The sequence below is a fragment of the Passer montanus genome, unplaced genomic scaffold (assembly GCF_014805655.1).
Source record: "Passer montanus isolate IOZ18808 unplaced genomic scaffold, ASM1480565v1 scaffold30, whole genome shotgun sequence".
Taxonomy (NCBI): domain Eukaryota; kingdom Metazoa; phylum Chordata; class Aves; order Passeriformes; family Passeridae; genus Passer; species Passer montanus.
In genome coordinates, this window is record NW_024367708.1 from 4,172,924 (window position 1) to 4,190,949 (window position 18,026).

Sequence of the window (18,026 nt, forward strand, 5' to 3'; positions counted from 1 at the left end):
GCAGAGATAGAAAAGTTGTCTTTCCCCCGCTGCTCCCCGTCTGTCTGAGGAGGTGTGTGAATGGGGCGAGTGTTCCATACTTCTTCACACTCGTAGTGAGGGGAATTGGAAGGGCTGCCTGTCTGTAAAGCCTTGATGGGAAACATGAACTACACCAGACACATTTCTGAGCTTTGGATACCCCACCCCGACACTTGAAAACTGCAGATTTGTGATATATTTCCATTAGGCTCTGTTCTTTTTTCAAGTGTTTTGGGGGACTTATTTATTTGTTTATAAGCATGAGAGGCTGTTACTGGGCAGCATGGAGATTTTCTTGGAGATTGTCTGATGTCCTTCATGTAGAGATGAACTTTGCAAGGAAGGCAACAAAACCCCCTCTGGATAGAAGATACCAAGTGGATAAGCTCAAAATAAACTTTCACAATGGCAGTGAATGTCTCTTGCATTTACTTCTTGTTTGTTGTGGATTGGACTACTGGTTAATGTTCCCAGTCAGATCCAAGCACTTAAAATGGTGTCCAGCATAGTATAATTTCCTGTGGAGGGTTCCCAAAGCTGTAAAAGGCAGCTTTGGATTATATCACACACACTGGAGCACTAAGTAGCTATGATGAACTGGACCTATCTTCTTCTAACTCTGTCTTTAAAAGCTTTCAGTAAACCGTTGGTTCATGTTGTATAAATGTCTTAAGATACTGAGACCTTGCTTAGCAGACAAGGAAAACTCCAAATTTGTTCTCAAACACCTTGGGCTCAACGTCTAAAATCATCTTCTCGATAATGAAAGACAGTCCAGGATTAACATTTATCCTTTCTCTACCTCTATTTGACACTCACACCTTTCCCTTATTTGTGGTGTGCGTTCTTCATCAATAGTAAGAACCAAAATGTACACCGAAATAGTTCCCTTAGCCAAAAATTTGTTACACCAGCCCATTAATATGGAAGGCACTAAATACCAAACTAGTTGAAAATAATTTGCAGCAATTCCTGATTTTCTCTATTTTCTCATTCCCCTCCCCCCGCCCCCAAAAAAAAAATCCACTTATTTTAAAACAGGATAACACTTGGCATGGATATAAAACACTTTATAAAGTTCCTGTGTACTTATGGTAAGTTAAAGGGTGTTGTAGAATCAAAATAAGTTTCCTTGTAATATACACAAATTGATTGTGGATAATGGCAAAAGATTTTCATTAAGACTGTTTGAATTCACTGTTGTCTGATCCTCTTCAGGGCTCAGTGATTCACTGCAACTGAAATTTATTAATATGAATACTTGGTTTTAAGTTTATGTATACAAGTCTTTATACAAAGTAAATTTTTTGGGATATTTATCCAATAGAGATAGTTATAAAGTTAGCAGTTCCTGAATACATTCATAGCTTTAGGTGCAGCTGTAGTTCTATAGGCAGAGATTTAACATTGGAAAGCAAGAAGACAAGTCACAAAAGAGTAAAAAAAAGAAAATCACGTTTTATCCTTATACTTTGTAAAGGAAAGGAAATTTTTACGGAAAAGCAGTGAATTCATTCCAGTAAGAAAAAAAATTTAGAAAATCATAAACATCTAAAAGGAGGTGAATCACAATAATTAAATTTTATCCACACAAAATAATTTTTAGTCAAAAGTATATACTAGCAAGTAGGTTTTATTAAAATTTGTTCTTCTAAACATGTGAGTATAAACTTAAGATGTAAATTTCAAAACAAGAAAAATGAGCTACCACCATCTAAATTGCTTTAATCTAGCCGGTTAGAAAGAGTTTTAATTGTTGTGCTTTTGCTTAATTACACCCTTCTATCTGATGATCAGTCTCAGGCAGTTGAGAATTATTCTGTTTTCACACGTGAAGAGGAAAAGGGCAACTTAGATGCACAACAAAACTCAGGTTCCACACTCATACTGCCAACTGTCTCATGACTTAGTAGGTGCCAAAATCCCTTAGTAAGCTCACGTTGACACAATTCACCAAGAGTGTAGGTTTCCGTTGTCAGCCATACTGATAGAGGCACAAATCTCAGAGCTGCTGGGGGTTTTCTGAAGAGAGAATCCATGCCTAAACACGAGCATGTAAGTCCTGGCTTGGGTTCACTACATTTGCACATGTGGACCTTCAAGGAAGGTTAAGCTGAAATGAGGCTGTGTGCTTCTGCGTCCATATTTGCATTCTGTGGTACAGCTAATAACCAGTTGGGCAGGTCATTTCCAGGGTGGGAAACCAGTTTTCACACATCCAGCTTCTATTGTTCCCACAGGACAAGAGAACTCGAGCCAGGTTTCCTACATGGCAGCAATGAATGTGAGCAGTCAAATATGAGGTCTGTAATAATTAAGGTTTCACTGGTTCTTCCTTGGAAAATTTAGGCCAGTTGACAAATACACTACTACCAGGAGGAAGACTTTCTTACTTATCAAGGAAAATGTGTCATGTTACTGAGAAAGGATTTTAAGGGCTGAATTCAAACACATTTGCTCTGGGGCTGTACAGTGTCTTCACTGTCAACATCATGGAGTACCCCTTGCTGAAAATGAAGGCCTTTTGTTCTCTGCTCGTAAAGTTGTCCTCTTTTGAAAGTGGGACCCCTAAGTAGTTTAGATACTTCTAAAACATTCTTCTGTGGCTTTTACTTTCTGTTGTAATCTGTGCTATCTACAGCCATATTCAAAACAAACATTTTCTTAACAGCTCTTAAGTTTTATTTTTTCCTATCAAGCTGAAACAATTACAAGAAAAATAATGCATATAGAAGTATCTATAATTGAGAAAGTGTTTTCTTGAGTGTTTTGTTTCCTACTGATATAAACTTAGAATTCAGCATACAGTCTACGAGTAAGAGTTGATAGCCAAATACTTTTAAATACTGTGATATGTAATGGCTGCAGTAAGCACAGTTCTGGAAGCTAGGTTTATGCTAGCAAATTAAACTTGTCTGGGAATGTTCCTATGCAATAAAGCCAACTAGCACATATGCCTCTTTGTAAATTTCTGCTGTTCAAAACAGTGTAGTAGTAGTAGCCTTCCAGCTGGGAAGGGTCTAGGATGTGCAGCCTCCCTCTCCTGCAAACTGCATCCAGGAATTGGGGTTTAGGATGCTTGAAGTGTACTGAGGGCAGTTCAAACAGTTTTACAGTGTAGACCATCATGTTCTATGAAACATTCCTGGCACTAGTGCAAATGTAGCTTGAACTGTTTTATATCACAGTAACTGTCTTAAAACCTATATTCACATTGGACATTTTTATAGGTACAACTCTTGATCTTGCAATCTTTACATGGGCAACATTCTTATTGACTTCTAGAAAGGAAATCTTAAAAAAAATTCCTTCATTAGTTAGGAATCCAGCTTTGGCTTATAATTAGAGAAGAAAAAGGAAGTAAAATTATAACACAGGAGGAGCTTGCTAAAGTGCTCCCTGAAACAGTTTTCCAATGGCATTAAAGTATTACGCACGAATACGAGTCCTGCTTAATTAATTTAGCAGCCTAGACTAGAGATTCAGGTTTTTGTGTTCCCATGCTTTTGTGCTGGGTATTTGAAGCTGAAAATGTAAACATGAATGCATTTTCTATAAGAGCTTCCAGAAAAATGTTAGGGAAGGCAGGGCACATTCCTTGCTGGGTTTTGTGTTAGATTCTTTACACTCAATGTCAGTCCCAGAAACCAGCCTGGGAAGTTAGAGTCTTCTTGGAACAGGTTGCCTCCTGTTAAATTTATAAGGCCATTTGTAACTTTTATTGATAAGAGCACCGTAAAAAAGCATTATGCAAAGTGACCAATGCATTTATTCGTGTGTTTTCCTCCCAGTTAATATGATCTAACACAGCACTGGCCTGTTTGGGAGTCACATAAATGGAATGTCTTATGCTTCTTTTTACAGCTGTAGCTTGTTTTGAATAGTCAGACATATATAGAATGACAGAGGAAAGATCATTCTTTAGAATTTTCACTTTGCCATTTGCAAATCAATGGTGTTTGCATCTGTCTTAACACATTTGTGAAGTAGCCTGTAAAGGAAGACAGTGTTACAGATTGAACTGGAAAACAGTCTTGAGAAGAAAAGTATTGCTAGTTTTATTCAGAACCAGTAGATACTAAGAATGATATACTTGACACATCATAAATAATAGCACACCAAAAAATCAGGAAGAAAATTACTTTTTGACTCAGTCTTGCAGTCAATTGTTATTTCTCCCAAATAAAAATTTCAGGGTCAGTTTTGATAATCTAACCCTCCAAAGAAGAATAAAATCTTATTTTCTTCCACTTGAACAGCTTTCAGATAGCAATTACTAATTGGAGGTCTGTTGGAAAGATTTATTTGGGAAATGGCTGACTTTCTTTCTTCAGCTTGTTTTCCCACAGACAATGTTTTTAGTACTCATCTCAGGAACATTTTTTAATGACAAATCCCTTAATTACTGATGGAAAGAAAAAGCCCCTAAATTTATGCTCTTTAATTTGTCTCAGCACTCATTGACCTCTCATGTAAATTCTAGCAATCTTCAGTTCATCGCCTCGCTTCTTGGGAGAGACTATAATAATGCAGAAAGAAACATTATTTTTTGCGGCTGCGTAACAGTAAAAAACTTGGTTAATTAAAAAGCCTAGGCAAGCAAGGTCCTTGTGTCTGTGAGAAGTCTGAGCTCGCTTTAAGGCTCAGTTATTTCTCTGATAACCAGAGATTATCTTTTTTTGCAGAAGCAATTCCAATAAGACAAAGGTGCCCTCTGTAGGGGACAGGCTGTAAATGATGATGGGGAGCTGGAGTTTAATATTTGCAGAATGTGACAGAAAATAGTAACTTCCTAGCAGTCTGGCTCTCTGAGAGGCACTACAGCTTAAATATTATGTACAAATGGAACAGTGCAAAAAAATAATAAAACCCCCACACTTTAAAATAAAGCAGAAAACAATACTCTCCACTGCACATAACAACTAACCGGTTTGCAGTAAGCTTCCCCAAAGCCAAAAGTGTAGCACAGTGAAAACTGCACTGCAAGAACCTCCTGAATAAAAGAAAATACAAATTTCAGTCAAAAGAACTTTATAGAAATAATAGAATTCCAAAAGCAACGTGCTTGAAAGGTCTCTGTAGGATGTACGAAAAAGTTTACCACAAAGCAGATTCATTAACCATCCCAGGCGACTCACATATTGCTTGCTAAGGAATTGCCTTTGTTAGCATGCCCACAGACACACATTAACTGGTGTGCAGAATCTCTAGTGGCTATTTGCAATTATTTTGGGAATTCTTCCCTCAATTTATAATGGCAGCTAATGCCAGCCCAGAGAGAGGTAGGGAATTCAACACTAGATGTAGTTCATTGCTCATTATTAATTTTTTTTAGGCCTCATTTTTATAATCCATGAGGATGACCTGCAGTTCTTGTTATCTTGATTTTCTCTGTCTCCTTTTCTTTTTACATTATTTTTAATTTATATATACCCATATTGCTGGAGTAACCATTGCATTGCATTTAGTACCCTTCGCTACTGTGTAATGAACTGCAGCATGGAGTGGGCAAACCCCTCAGAAATATGATTTATCCTCCAAATGACTTTATTGGAGAGTCAGAGAAGCAGAATGTAGTTCTAGTAGTTAGTGTGCATTATATGTTGGTTACTACAAAGTGCTTGACTAAACCATAGTTTAGAAAGCAAATATCAATGTTGTAAATGTGCAGTCTATTTCACTATAGACTCTAAATGTACAGCCTACTTCTAAACATGACTGGAAAAAAAAGGGTAAGCTTGAGTCACCTGTAGAAAAGTTAAGGATAATAAATTTTAAAAGCTGTGGATTGGCAAAGGTGTTTGAGATTTTTTTTCTGGTCTAGATCATCAGTAAGGGTCCATTTTCCTAGTTCACAACATTAAGCCTGACTGCATTTCAGAAGCAGGATTGAAGGAAAGGGAGAATGTAAACCTATGACATTGCCTTTCCTAATCACAGGTTCTGGTCAAAGAGAGCTTGTTCCTTTCTTTGCCCACTGTAGGAAATGCTTGTATGAGAGATGTATCTCATATTTGAACCATGCAAACATCAGATTAATGCTGTCTTTTGTTTTAACTATTATCTAAATCAGTAAACTCTTTTCCTTCAATCCGTCAAATAGCATTGAACCTCCGAGTCTCATTTAAAGAAGTAATTTCAGTATGCTACTTTTTGATCTTCAGGGCATGCCTCCAAGTCTATTTACATAAATAAATGTACAGGGAATGACTGAGATTATGGAGCTTTGTGGGCTTTTGATGTGCCCTCTTCACATCCTGTTGCTTACACTGTGAATCAGATCTGACACTTAGCAGGGTATTCACTTTACCTTCTCTCACAGCCAAAATTAATGCAACCTGGAGGACAAAAGTGGGGATGCTAACTCAATGGGGAATGCTTGTAGATGCTGCCATTCTATGTGAATGTCCTTCACAGGTCAAATTACATTCTTTTCCCTGACATAAAGAACATTTATGCTGTAAAATCCCTGGAGTAAACACTGCCTTACTTTGCTTAATTGTTGCATCTTTAATGGAAGTCCATGGTTATATTTGAATACCTGTTCTGAAGTCTGAAAGTTACCTCAGGGTAGGTCTCCTAAAAGTCTTTCTTGGCACTATCCAACTCTTTAACTAAACATAGGACAAACATCCAAGAATGTATTTCCCTTTAACTAGACACCTTGCCTGCATTTAAACATGCAAGTTGGAACCTTCTATTTATTTTATTGAACCTTCCTGATCCTTTTTAAAGACTGTATTTGCAGTTGCAAAGGTATTGTTGTATCTTTTGGAAGATATGTAACAGATATGAAAGGCAATGCTTTTCAAGAATTGTGTTCTTGGGAGTTTTTTTCTCATAAGTTTTCTTCTTTTAGTTTTTTCTTTACTACTAGAGGCTGCCAGTTATCCTATAGCAGCTGCTTCCAAACAGTACTCACAGAACCTATCTTTAGATGGTTTGTGTGTCAGAGAACAGAGCCTGGTCTTCTTATACAGTCAGTGAAGAGAGGTATGCATATTCAGTGCCGAGATTTGGAACACCTAAACTATAACCTCTAAGCTGGTACTGTGAAGAATGTCCTAGGTGATCTGAGACAGGCCTCTATCACAAGTGGACTCTAAATATGTCAAGTTCTTCTTTCACTTAAGGTACCCAATTAATTTTAATATTTAATTGTTCTTTCTTAATTTCATCACTCACCATTTCCTTTGTATGCACTTTTGCTATTTATTGTGCCATATTTTACTTGTGATCAAGGTAACATTTTTAATGCTTTCTCAATGACCAATTTTTTTCCTGTTTTTAAACAGTCATAATCAGCTTTGACTTAGAAAAAATTATGGTAAGTCTAAGCACACAATTTCTTATTTTCTTATGTCTTCTTCCTCTTCTTTTTTGCTCCCTTTCTTTTTTTTTTTTTTTTTTTTTTTTTTCTTGCTTCTCATTAGCCAAATTCATCTTATTACCTATTCCTGGAATTGTTTTGACTCTTTCTTAAGGTAATACAAACGGTAAAAGTTCTATGAAAAAAACCTGTTGTATGTAAAAAAAATTGTAAAAATTGTGTAAAGTCTGAAGCATCTGGGTTTTTAAAAAATCTTTCATTTGTATAGTTTTATTAATTTTACTCAAATGTCCACAGCTTTGATACCTCTACCTCCAGTACTTTTCCTGAATGGCTGCCAACTGTCTTTGGGCTCTGTTGTCTGGCATTATATTCCTTGGCCCCAGTCCTGAAAAATTTATACACTAGAGTAGTTCTATGCATGAGAGCAGGCCCACTGACTGTTGATGCATAACATTATTCTGGAGTGCATGCATTTCCAGGGCTTGGATAATTGGTTTGATTTTACTGGTCAGTCATTGCAAACTATTTGTAATGGAATTTTACTCAATTCTAGAATTTTTTTCTCTATGCTCTCTGTAAGTTGCCACAAGTTTTGTACACTCACGTGACTTGGACATTGATTAGATCTTAATTATTAAATCCACTCTTTATTTCCTATTCATGATGATGATGCCCACAAACATATTAGAGTCTACTTGAACGTAATATATAACAATTTTTTACATATACACAGAGTTGGGTTTTAAATTTTTTTTTTTTGCTGCAGTTGAGTAAATAAGAATATATAACAATTTTTTACATATACACTGAGTTGGGTTTTAAATTTTTTTTTTTTTTGCTGTAGTTGAGTAAATAAACAGTAGTTGATTCTCATAGCTCGCTCCCATCCCATAACCCATTCACATGATAAAAAATGAGCTATCAGGTCAAACCTCAGAGACTTTTATTGCAACATCCATAACTAACCATATAAATGTGTCTGTGATATATTTATTAATTTAAAAGAATTTCAACCTTTTTTTAATTTACTACATGCTTCTAATGCCTTCTGGTTGCATCACTACTGGAATGCCTTCTTTCTGGAATAGCAACAGAAGATCATGAGTATGTAAGGCAACAAGTGTTACAGAGAAATTACTGTACAATTATTTCTCTGTCTCTATGTCCATCTTTTTATTACTGAAGTTCCTACTAGTAGCCAAACCAGTTTCTTGATCCTTTTTCTAATTTAAACAAAACACATCAAAGTGTATCAGGGCTTGAATCCCTAGCTGCTGCGAATATCCAAGCTCCTCCTGAGTAAACCAACCAAGGTCACTTTTTGCCAGCTAAGAAATTGGTCAAATAGGTATGAAAGCCAGGTTACTGTTCCCTGTCTGATGTTCAATATTGATTTAAACTTCTTTTCCTTTTGCATTTGTTAAACACCTTACGTCCACTTTGCATCCATAGTAGAATGTGCCTTCTTAAACTGTAACCATCTTTAAACCTGAATACTCTTTTGGTCCTCTGTTTTCACTCTTTGAAGGATGTCCTGTCAATCTCATCCTTATGCAGATATCAATAATATACATTATTCCCTTTGGAATCTTTCCCCAGTGTTGTCCACTTCCTCACAAAAGTTCTATAGTTTGAGAGACTTATCCAGACAAAATTGGAACAAAACTGTGTGCGGTGAAGCCCACTTAGTGTAAGCTTTTTTGAGCAGTTTGAGCTACCTCTAAGGTTTCTATTAATATAGTTTTTCTTAGATATTTAAGACTTGTACATATTACAGCAATCTGCTGATCTCACGTATATACATATGAGCTGCCCCCTGTGGAACCTTAAAAAAAAAGATTTTTTTTCCCTCAAATTTACATTCAGCTTCAGTTACAGTGTCACAGAGTGACTAAACTTTGGTGCCTTGTTTTTAAGTATGTGAGTAGCTTTAATAATTTCCATGCTGAATAGGAGGAGCCTTCAAGCAATATAATGCCAGAACTGTTTCAGATTCACAAGTGTATTGTTTCACAGAATTCTTAGCCCTCTATTTTGAGTTGTACTATTGTGTGCTCAATATCACTACCAACCTTTTGTAGTGGTATTGAGCACACAAAGATATCATGGAAGTCGAAGTGGTGAATATTTAGTAATAGAAAATAGTAATTAGATTTTAGCTTACATAGATGTGGTCTTGGACTATTGATTTATTAGATACAAAAAATGGATCTGAACAGGTCCTTATCTACCTTTTTTAATGCATTTATCAAAAAGCAACAGAAATTCTATAGTTACTGAATTTTTATTTTGTAATGCAATTACATATTTGTGTTACATCATTTAAATACTCCTGTCAGGATTTGAGTTTGAAGTTATAAGAATTAAATAGAACTATATTTTTGTTGCTCTCTTGAGAGGAAGAAAAGTCTTCTCCTTATGATGAGATATTTTTTCTGACTGGGTCGGGGCTTTCATATTTGTGGTCCTTCCACTCATATTTCTAGAGTCAGAATAATCCAGTATTTTATTTAATCAGAATTACCTAATTCATTGGGGTTTTCCCTTTCCCTGATGTTTTTTCCTACCAGGATATAACCTTTTGTCATAAGAATTAAAAGAAAATTTGTTTTAGTTTAGCTGGTTTTTGGGGTTTTTGGCTAAAGCTCTTTTTTACTAGATTTTTGGGGGTTGGGATTTTTTTTGTGGATAGTATTGACCTTTTTTGGAAGCACTGTTGACTCATCCTGAGGAGGAAGAGTTTAAGGGAAAAGTAGTTGACCTAATCTTCTATTTATCAAACAGATTTTGTCTGCTTCTGTAAGTTGTGTATACTTACTGATGTGTTGTATCACACTGGAAATTATTTTTGCTATGAAGAGCAGTACAAGCTGTCTCCAGTTGTTAAGTCAGTGAGGTCACTGTTTCACAATATCCTACTCAGTTTCCTTATTTCTATTATTCAGAAAGGCTTTTCCTTTCTGCCTTCACAGATTTCATTAAGAACATTTATCAGTTTCATCAGGGAAGAGAATCAAATACTTCTAGTTTTTCTGTTGTGATTTTATATCCTGCCTTTGCTATTTGTCAGCTTCTTGTTTGTAACTTGTGCTGAAATCCTGATGGGGTGGGATTAGTTTTTGGTTTTCAGATATTATATACAAAGCCGTGCTTGAGATAAGGAGACGTTATTAAGTATTCCCTTTAAAAAATCCCTCCCCCTTCCATTTCAGCAATGAGAATTTTCCTCCTTTTTATTTGGTTGTCTCATTTTAAATATTGCTTGGTTAAAAATACTAAATGGTTTCACAGTTTATTGAACCATGCCATGAATTCCTTAGCTCTTCAATTATTGTTTACTCATTTAGGCACCACATTTCCATCCTTGCTGTGAGTATACTAAAACCCAGTTGTAACAAATGAACTGAATCACACTGAGTCTGTGCCCTTCCCTTTTTTTCTTTCATTTCAGCTTCCCTTGTATGTTAATGCACTAGTGTCAGTCTGTTCTTAGGGCCATGTTGGAATTCCTTATACTGCCCTTTTGTTTTCAGTTTTGCACTGTTGATCTTTGTCACTTCCTAAGCAGAGGGTATATTTTATTTTTAGTTTGGCAGAGCACTGGTTGTGGTCAGCACTGACCCTTGCTGCTGGTGCATCATAGCCAGACATGACCTGTCCTCAGAAAATGCAGTGTGGTCAAAATTTTCTTTTTGTGCCTGAAAAATCTGCCTCATTTTTTCTTGTGAAAATTTGGAGAACAGTATGTCAGACAGCAAGTCATCATTTCGGCTGATGATTCCTATTCTCAGTTTTTCCCTTGCACTGTCTTTTCCATGTTTCTTGCTTTGTAAGTCAACGTTGAAGTCATTTATCCCAAAGAAACAAGTTGTATTCTGGTATTCTTTCAGTAACAGCTTGGAAGCAGCTGCACAGTCATCTTTGTCTTCAGTGCACTCTTTCTTTACTGGAACATTACACTGTTCAACATAAGTTTGCTTAGCATTATGGTTTGGAATCTGATGTATGTGGCACATTGCTCTGTATGTTTTCAAATGTTTAGTGGGGTTTTTTGCTGTCTGTTGTAATAAATACTACTACTCTTCTTGCTTACTTATCATCCTTGCTCTCTTCACTGGAGAAATATTTATTCTTTTGTTCCAGTTACTCTATGTGTCTACTGTAAAATGCATTTCCTGTAGTTGCTCTTGGTGTCCAAACTACTGGAATACAATGGTTTATGTCTAGTCTGCTTAATTTCAGTCCCATCAAAAAAAGACTGGCCACACCCTCAGTAAACAGCATTTGATCATGGGTCTCCTGTGTGCCTCATGTACTTTCTTCTGCACACCACAGACAAATTTTTTTACTTTTTAGGGATGCATTTCGGTTTAAAAAAGCATTAAGTAATGTGAGAACTGTGCTGCAATTCATGCATTATCTAAAGTTGTGTTGGGTGCCCTAAAGCACAACATGGAATATGTGGCAGTATTTGAGAGTGCAAAGCTCTTTAGGAGAATAACAGAAGACCTCAAAACAGATACAGACTAATTTCAGGTATCTCTTGGAATCACTACTGCTGCAGTACTACCCAGAACTACACTGATATTTTTGTTTTGCAGTGAAATAGTCAATTAGCCTTGGCTAACAGGCAAACACCCACCCAGCTGATTATTCCCACAATTCACTGGTATGGAGGTGGGGAAAAATCATAAGAACAGGAATTATAAAACTCATGGGTCAAGATAAAGGCAGAGACCTAATTTAACTATTACAGTAATGGGAAAAACAGACTGATTTGGGAAAATTAACTTAATTTATTGCCAATTAGAATTTTTAAAAATGTAACCATTAATTTCAATAGTGGGAAACAACAAGATAAACATTAACATAATACCTTTCCCAATCTCAATTTCACTTCCCAAGGAATGAGGGGGGATGATCAGTACACAAGAGTCCTGCCTCCTCACACTTTTCCCTGTGCTGGCAAGGGCTCCACAGAGGCCCTGATTCCTTCAGGAACAACCATCTGAACAGACCAGTCTGGTGTCTTCCACAGGCTGCAGTGGGAATATCTCCTCTTCTGACCTTGGTGCTCTCCCTGATGTTTCTCACTCCTTTTTTCTCTTTCTCTGTCTAGTATTTTCTGCCCTTTTTGAAATATGATTTCATCATATGTTACCAAATTGGCTGATGGGCTCAGCTTTGGGAAATTTGACACAGAGATCACGGGAGATTCCCATTCTTCTAGGGCACAGATTACCCAAAAAGGATACTCCATAAGATCTAAAGTGTCATTATACACTTGTCCTTAGGCAAAGGAATGAAGCCCAACTTCCATGTAAATAGAGAGGGGTCTTTGAAGACCTCCAGAAACAAAGTTTGCTCATTTTGCTTACATAATTTTAAAATTATAAGCATAATTAGTTGAATAGTGCATGACTTCTGAGAAAGTAATAAATCTGCATGTTTTACATTTTTTCTGGAATTGCGGACAATCACATTTCTGATGTACAACCACTTTAATCACCCATAAAGAAATATGTAGTCATATTAGGATATTACTTGAGCATATACTTGACAAAACTATTGTTAAATATTCCAGAGATTGTCTATATACTAAGACCTTTTCTCATTTCTTTTTATGGTATAACAGATGTTCAGTGATATCTGCCCTCCAAGACAAACCGCGGCTCTCAGTCTCCAGTTTCCATTATCTCGTTCCCAACAGAACCATGGGAGCACAGAGAATATCCTCTTCAGGAAACCTCAGGGAGAAAATTTTTCTGTGTCTGCTCCATGCCCCAGTTTTGAATTTCTAATTTCAGCAAGCTCAATGCCCACATTTTCTAGAATCAAAACAAAAAGCATAATTCCGTCTCCAGGTCAGGACACCTAAGTGAAGAGATCAATTAGTGAAATGCTATATATCATCTAAAACAGCTGCATGGCACATGAAGCATTTGACTCTGTCACTCTTAAGAGTCAGAAGGATAGCAAGTGGGATACCCTGTGGGAGCTGAACTAACCCGTTACACCTGTCTTTCCACAGCCAAATCCTGCTCTCCACCTCTGCCGACTATAAAGGGAGGTTAGCTGCCTGGTACATAATATTATTGTTCAGTTTACAGATCTATGACCTACTAGTGTGTTTAGGATACTTGCTTGTACATGACACAAGATCGATGAGAAAATCATGACATCCCTGTGCCAAGTAATAAATGGTTTGGGTTGGAAGGGACCTTAAAAATCATCTAGTTTCAATCCCCCTGCTATGGGCAGGGATACCTTCCATTAGATCAGGTTGCTCAAGGCCCCACTGGGTCTGGCCTTAGAAAGGCCAGGAGAGCTAAACCACAGCATTCAACATTACACTATCCATTGGCATTCAAACCACTGCTGTTCTCTCCCCTTTTCTGTATAGTTACCTACAGAGAGATGCCTATTTTTAAGTGTCTTCCTTTCAGACTGCAGCTTACCACTGAAGAAAGGAAGAGATGGTAGAAAACCATTCAAAATGGCTTTCAAGTGTTATTTCCACACCATTTCCGAATTTTCAAGGCAGCAGGTCAGCCACCAGTCCCAGATGTCTCTGTTGATTCATTAATGGCAGTAACAACAGTAATTGCTACTCAGAACTATGAATAGGTTTTTGCTGAAGAAATTCTATAGCTGCCTCACATTAATATGGGAGTTAAAATGAAAAGTTTACAATGTTTAGCTCAAACCTGCTATGACTTTTTACCTTTATTGTTATAATATTTATATCATAACAAGCACTCTATATAGTGTATGAAGAGTTTAAGCATTTTCTCATAGAGTGACTTTTAGAGTATAATTGATTCTAAAGAAACAAACAATCTGGAAGTATATATAATACAGCTTTTAAGCACTTGATTGTATAAAAAAAAATCCATTTCACATTATATGACCTCATTTTGAAACCCAATAGCTAAAGAAAGTACGTTATGAATTTCCAATACAAGAGAAATTGTAGTTTACGATCCATAGTATGTGAGATGTGCACTTGCATTTTAACTATAGTGTTATATATTTGTATAATTTTAAATACAAAGGCCTTATGATTGCTTTGGTTTTGTATTTTAGTGACTAGAATTGCATAACCTTTACAACTATAAATTAGATAGTCTCCTGTCTCTGATGCAAGTTAATGCTTAACTAGTTACTGCTGGGCTTAAGCACCGGAGAAATTTTACAAGAACTTTTACTTTGCTTTTACATTTTGAAGAAAAAAAATCACAGAAATGTGTGCCTTTTTGCATTTTATTTAGACAAGCATGAAGAATGAAAATGTTCTAGAAAAAAATTTGAATTCATCCACGTATGTAAATTAATTCTCTGAACTTTGAACTGTTATAGACTTAGAAAGTCTTTTTCACCCCCAGTTCGCCACTTTCCCTCTGTCTCTATTTTCTTTTACCTTGTTGTTTTTTTCTTGTCAAAATCATATTGCTGGTCCTATATTCCTTTTGTTGGAGATGGAAACTTCTACATTATACCTGCATATGCAACTGTTCCATGCTAGTCTTTAGTTTCTTTCCCTTCCACTAGATCAGTGGGACTTTTCTATGCTGTCAGCTGGGAAAGTATTTCATGCAGGTTCAGCAAGTGTCACATATCCTAAACAAACACCCTTATGATGGTGTTGCAGTTTCCTTCTTCTTGGACTTGGATGCAGCTGGCCCAGGAGCAACTGCAAATCTTTATATCCCAGTCCAGTCTTAGTAAACCAAAAACTGAAGGCAGCAAAATAAAGACATTCACCCAGGAAAAATTATCAAGCATGCTGACAGAGTACAATGGGTAGATTTATAGTGTTTTTCTCATGTGGCTCTGAGATAGGCTGTTTGGGTACTCTCTGATTTACATAAACAAACTCTGGGACAAGGTTAGGGGCAAAAGGGTTGGACCCATGTTAGTCATGGGTGCAGAAAAGTCTCCCAGCATGTGCTTGCCAGCAGTGCAAAGAGGCCGTGACATACTCAACTAATCTGATGTCTTCCCTTGTGGGGACTTGTGGCTGGTGTTAGGGGGCCAGTACAGCAAGAGAGATGTCCAAGATCGCAGAGCACAAGGTCAGGTGGGATCTGCAGGCAACTGCAGCTTTGAACTGAGCACACACCCCCTTAGGGATACTCTAAGCCTGCCGTGGGGATGTGTGGGGCCAGGTCACAGTACACACTGGTTTCAGTCTTCTCCCTCCCAGGGTGAAATAAAGATAAAACTAAGAAATCTAGTGAAAAAAAGGGTGGGGAGAGAAAGCTAATAGGGCTAGAGGATATGAAACTAATTGGAAGAGGGAGTTATTTGTTCCATTTGAACTACCTTGATCAAAGAAGAATTCATGTGAGTTTTGGGTAAGGTTTATAGCAGGGTTGTTTTTTTTCTTTTCTTTTTTTCTTTTTCAAAACCTCCTTTGCTTATCTGAAGTATTAACTTTCCATTTCCGCTGCTGAAGCAGATGTTTTGCTTGTCGCAGACATTAAGGCACTCTTAATGTGCAGTTACTGAATTCTTTTCTAAAAGAGCATTTTAAATTTGACAATGTTTCTTACATTTTTAAAGCAGTGACCTCATTTTGAAAAGATTTTTTTCAAATACATATGTCACCACTGGAAAAATACTAATCTGCAAAACTTAGTAAAAAATGTCTCCATTTATTAAACATCTACTGTACAGATTTCAGCTGTCACAAAAGCCAGTCGTGTATTCTTGTGAGTCCTGGCATTCTGAAAAGGGGTTTGTTTCAAGCAGGAAATGTATTTTCATTGTGATTTCACTAAAATAAATATTTAAACAAATTCCAACAGTTAAAAATGTCTTTGCAAATCATACCCTTATTGACTAGAAAGTATTACTATGCCAACAGGAAGATTAACTCAGTAAACTCAGCTAAGACATATTCTCCTTATGTCCAGACCTATCACCTGTTGGATGCTGTAGTGTCCATTTCTAATATTAGTGTGTCTTAAAGAAATCCTATCTAAAAATAGCAGAATGAAAGATGAATATTGAAACACAATTAGAGAGTTGAATCCCTTACTGTTCTTCCATTCATCTCCATTTCATTTGTAAATGCATACATTTGATTAATCTCTATATTTTTGCTTTCACAAGTTTAATCTGCCACTATACTTTGATCTTTTAAATTATCTTTTTGTGGCAGTTTAGGAAGAGCTACAAGGAAAAACCCCTGTGTTTTCCAAAGGGACCACCAATACAATACATTTTTAAAAAATGTTCATAGGTTAATCAGAGGCATTCTTAATGATGATATCTATTACAAAACACAAGGGAGATTGGAAAGTCAAAACAGAGGAGAACTGGGTGTTATAACGTGGCAATCACTATATCTAGACAGTATATTTTTAAGATAAGCATATCAAGGAATTGTTTGCATTCTTCAGTTGCTGATGCCATCTTCCAGTCTGCCTGCTCAAGGCTTTTTTTTGTTTGTTTGTTCTATCCTCTCTTCTTCCCATCACACATGCTGGAGTTCATTTAAATCTTTTTTTCTGTGAGATGTTTCAAAATGCTATGCTCCTCTAATTTACACAGTAATGAGGTTGCCCTGTCTCTGACCTTGGAGAGCTAGCTTGGACTTCCTATATATTTTTGGAGGAGATCTCTACCTCTGATTAGAGCTAATGGGTGCTGAAAAGCTGTGTTTAAGAGTTGTTTTAAGTCAGCTCTTTGGGAAATGTGGCCTTCAGTTCCCAGAGACTGCAGCTGTTTTGTGGAAAAGAGAACCAGAAAAAGAAGAAAGGGGTGTGTGGGGTGTGTGTGTTTATGAACACTCGATAGCTAATAGAGAGTCAAGTTTTTGCACTAAACAATGATTCGACTTCTTGTCTTGTCTAATGAATACAGCACACATTTCCCATAATTATAGCACTTACTTTTTCCTGTCCAAACATTTTGAAACAGCTGAAGACTCAAGCAATATTCAGTCTGGAAACCCTGTACCAGAGGGCTAGTGTATGGCTTTAGTCAAAGGAGCTAATCCTTCTGTGCAGTCCTCCAATTATTTTTCTTCACAAATAAGTATCGCCACTTTATTTTATCCAGAATGAATTCTATTCAATGAGCACTCATCAAATTCCAATCTTAATTAGACTCTAACAAAGCCAAACAAACAAATCACTGTGCTTGGATGAAGGCATGTAGGCTGGAGCGTGTGAAAAGAAGAGGTTATACATTTAAATTATTTTACTTTCTTAACCACTGTAGGTGCTACAAAGCAACAGATGTAATTTATTATGGCCTTTGACGGTCAAACTGACTGGGTTGAATTATGATCACAACATTTCATGCAATCCTGTACCACTGCTATCTTTGTGGGTATCTAAAGCTGTTTTCTCATTTTGCTTTTTCCCCCCGCCCTTTTTATTTGTACATAGAGTTATATTTTGTCTCAGCTATCAGATGACAGCCACTGTGTAAAAATACTTGAGCTCCCTTACATGGTTTGTATCATCACCAGAAAGCCTTGATAAAAATGCAGCCTTATTATCTGTGTAGTTTATTCTCTCCATATATTTCAGAATGTATGTCCTAATTTGATATTCCAATATATATAATCAGTCAGCACTTTCCTTTCATGTTTTTTGACAGAAACACAGGCAGCATACCAGGCAATTAGTCTGAAGAATGATTCCAAAACCCAATCGTA